The sequence below is a fragment of the Salvelinus sp. IW2-2015 genome, unplaced genomic scaffold (assembly GCF_002910315.2).
Source record: "Salvelinus sp. IW2-2015 unplaced genomic scaffold, ASM291031v2 Un_scaffold5721, whole genome shotgun sequence".
Lineage (NCBI taxonomy): Eukaryota > Metazoa > Chordata > Actinopteri > Salmoniformes > Salmonidae > Salvelinus > Salvelinus sp. IW2-2015.
Window position 1 is genome coordinate 77,549 of NW_019946986.1, and position 3,850 is coordinate 81,398.

The 3,850-nt window shown below is 39.8% G+C and overlaps 1 long non-coding RNA gene across 1 annotated transcript; it reads right to left on the minus strand.

Annotated features, from left to right (window-relative positions):
• Positions 1-2,945: 2,945 nt before the first annotated feature.
• LOC139026763 (uncharacterized) lies at positions 2,946-3,532 on the minus strand. Its single transcript, XR_011478692.1, has 2 exons — positions 3,384-3,532; positions 2,946-3,047 (listed from the first exon to the last, which is right to left on the minus strand). It is a non-coding gene; the product is annotated as an uncharacterized lncRNA (long non-coding RNA).
• Between the last annotated feature and the right edge of the window lie 318 nt (positions 3,533-3,850).

The window sequence follows — 3,850 nt, forward strand, 5'->3', positions numbered from 1 at the left end:
GAAATGGGGAGGGACCAACCTGAATTTGTCAAATAGAAACTCTCCTTGTCATTGCAAAYCTTTTTKAATTTGGAGTAAATGGTTRCCGATGCAAAACGTTTTCCAACAGACAATGTTTTACAACAGAATCGGCSTAATGAATKCACCCCTGGGGAGGTTTAAAAAAACAACAACARTCATACATCTGAAAACCTAAGGTTKATCATGTTATATTATCTGCATTATAGGTATGTGGTCAGGTGTTACATTGACAATTACAGGCTCTATTATTCACTCATCTGTTTCAATACTTACTATTGGGGATTGGAAGCTTGTGTTACCTTCCTCACACCACTACAGTATTCATTTCAACAGACCTTTTCCATGGTCCATTGTTACAGCTCAGTAAATGCCCAAGACTATATTGAGGGTCAAACTGTTGAAATGTCCAGTTCCTTATGTAAATAGTCTTGTAGAACTTGATGTGCGGAAAAGGAAATGTATTTAACCAAAATGTGTCTTCACAATTTAACCAACCCTCTGAATCGGAGAGGTTTGTGGGTGGGTAGTGGGGGGGGGCTGCCTTAATTGAAGTCATCGGCACCTGGGAGCAGTTGTTAGGGGGTTAACTGCCTTGCTCTTACTGTCAGATCTAAATATGAAGAACTGAATACAACCATAAAGAACCATTCATACTGCAGATCTAATATGAAAGAACTGAATACTAAAGAGAAGAAGAGGTTGACCAGTACATATTCATGTAACTTATTTTTCATTGGCAGATCAATAAAGTTTGCTTCAATGAGTTATCCAAACACATTCATGATCAGTAACTAAAATAACTCATCTGTTTTTTAAAGACAATTAAATAAAACACATCTATTCATTTCATACACTGTGTATCATATAAATAAAGTTGTAAAATAATCCCCCCAAACTAATGGTGAAAAGTGATATTCACACCATCTCTATCTGATACATGTTAGGGGTGGAAGGCAGCCTCAGTGGTTAGAGCATTGGGCCAGTAACCAAAAAGGTTGCTAGATCGAATCCCCGAGGTGACAAGGTAAAAATCTGTTGTTCTGCCTCTGAACAAGGTAGTTAACCCACTGTTCCTAGGCCATCATTGTAAATAAGATTGGTTCTTAACTGACTTGCCTAGTTAGATAAAAGGTTCAATAAAAAAAAGTGTCTACTTAGCTCCTTCCCACAGAATACTGCAGAGGGACTACCTGGTCTCAGAGCAAAACGTAATATATTATACAAGAAACATCCGTGCCACCATTTTAGTAGGTTACATTACATTGGACTACCAATATAAAACTGAACTAAAATATAAAACTAAACATGTAAAGTGTTGGTTTCATGAGCTGAAATAAAAAAAAATCCAGCAATGTTCCATTTGCACAAAAAGCTAATGTCTCTCAAATGTTGTGCACAACTTTGTTTATATCCCTGTGTTAGTGAGCATTTCAGCCTTTGTCAAGATAATCCATCCACCTGACAGGTGTGGCATATCAAGATGCTGATAAAACAGCATTATCATTACACAGGTGCACCTTGTGGCTGGGGACAATAAAAGGCCACACAACATCACAGATGTCTCAAGTTTAGGGAATGTGCAATTGTCATGATGACTGCATACATTTCCACCAGAGCTGTTGCCAGAGAACTCAATATTTATATCTCTACCATAAGTCACCTCTAACGTCCTTTTAGAGAATTTGGCAGTAACATCCAAACGGCCTCACAACTGCAGATCACATGTAACCACGGCAAGCCCAGAGCCTCTTCACCTGCAGGATTGTCTGGAAGGGGGGGGGGGGGGGGGGCCTGAGTAGTATTCTGTCTGTAATAAAGACCTTTTGTGGGAAAAACTCATGCTGATTGGCTGGGCCTTGGCTCCCAAGTGGGCCCATGCCCTCCCAAGTCCCACCCATTGCGAGCCCCTGCCCAGTCATGTGAAATCCATAGATTAGGGCAACATTTATTTCAATTGACTGATATCCTTATAACAAACTGTAAATCTTTGAAATTGTTGCGTTTAGATTGCTGTTAGTATAATACGACTTCTAGGACGTATCGTATGTTACGAATTACAATTCGTATGTTATTTACGCATCGCTATTCATACAATATTGTGCAAACTTGTAATATGTATGATATGTATATGATATGTACGAATTCCAAATTGTTGTTGCTAACGTTAGCTAGGTTAGGGTGAGGGGTTTAAGGTAGAGTTAAATGGGTTTAGGGGAAAGGTTAGCTAACATGCAAGTAGTTGCATGCTAAGCTACATGCTAAGTAATAGCTAAAAAGTAGTAAGTAGTTGCAAAGTTGCTAATTAGATCAAATGTTAAATCCTCCTTGATGAGATTCAAACACGCAAACTTTGGGCTTAGAAGTTTGAGATACACGCCACCATTTCCACAGAGCAGAGTAAGCCATCTCTCCTGTGTGTATACATTTGTGTGTTAAGTTGCTTATGGTTGAGAGAAACTCACCCAAAAGTCAGAGCAGACGTAAAGAGGCTTCTCTCTCATGTGTGTGTTCTCTGATGAACTAATTAACTCATTTTTGCTGTTTTGAGCATTTTACCCACAGGCAGAGCAGGAGTATGGCTTCCTCCCCTGTATGTATACGTTCATGTGATTTTAAGTGGGAAAAGTTGAGAGGAAACTAGTTCCACAGTCAGAGCAGGAATAAGGCTTCTCTCCTGTGTGTGTTCTCTGATGAACTTTTAGATCACTTGATGTTGTGAAGCATTTTCCACAGTCAGAGCAGAACGTACGGCTTCTCTCCTGTGTGTTTCTCTGAATGAACTTTTTAGCTCATTTTGATGTTTTAAAACAATTTTCCACAGTCAGAGCAGGAGTTATGGCTTCTCCCCTGTATGAATTCGTTCATGTGATTTTAAGTTGCAAAGTTGAGAAAACTAGTTTCCACAGTCAGAGCAGGAATAAGGCTTTTCTCCTGTGTGTGTTCTCTGATGAACTTTTAGCACAGTTGATGGTGTGAAGCATTTTCCACAGTCAGAGCAGACGTAAGGCTTCTCTCCTGTGTGTGTTCTCTGATGAACTTTTAGCTCATTTGATGTTTTAGAAACATTTTCCACAGTCAGAGGCAGGAGTATGCTTCTTCCCCTGTATGAATTGTTCTGTGATTTTAAGTTGTAAGGTTGAGAGAAACTAGTTCCACAGTCAGAGCAGGACGTAAGGCTTCTCTCCTGTGTGTGTTCTCTGATGAACTTTTAGATCATTTGAGTTGTGAACCATTTCCACAGTCAGGGCAAAAGAAGGCTTCTCTCCTGTGTGTGTTCTCTGATTAACTTTTACTATTGCTGATGTTTTTAAAAATTCTTCCACAGTCAGAGCAGGCGTAAGGCTTCTCTCCTGTGTGTATACGGTGGTTGTGTTTTTAAGGTGCCCAGACGAGAAACTCTCCCCACAGTCAAAGCAGACGTAAGGCTTCTCTCCTGTATGTATACGTTCATGTGTTTTTTTAAGTCGGAAAGTTGAGAGAAACTTATTCCACAGTCAGAGCAGAGAAAGGGCTTCTCCCTGTGTGAGTTCTTCTGATGAACTTTTAGCTGAGTTGATGTTTAAAACGTCCACAGTCAGAGCAGGAGTAAGGCTTCTCTCCTGTGTGTTATTTTTTAGGTGTATTTTTAGCTTTGATAGAAATGGGAAAATCTTTCCACAATGTGGGCCAGGTGATGAGACCTCTTATCTCTCTGATCTTCCTGATGTTGCTCTCTGATGTAGAGAATGTCTCAACATGGTATCCTGGTGTGAACATCAAGAGAACCAGTCAGTTGTGTTGATATACAAGTCAATCAAATGTATTTTATGAGCCCTTTTTACATCAGTAG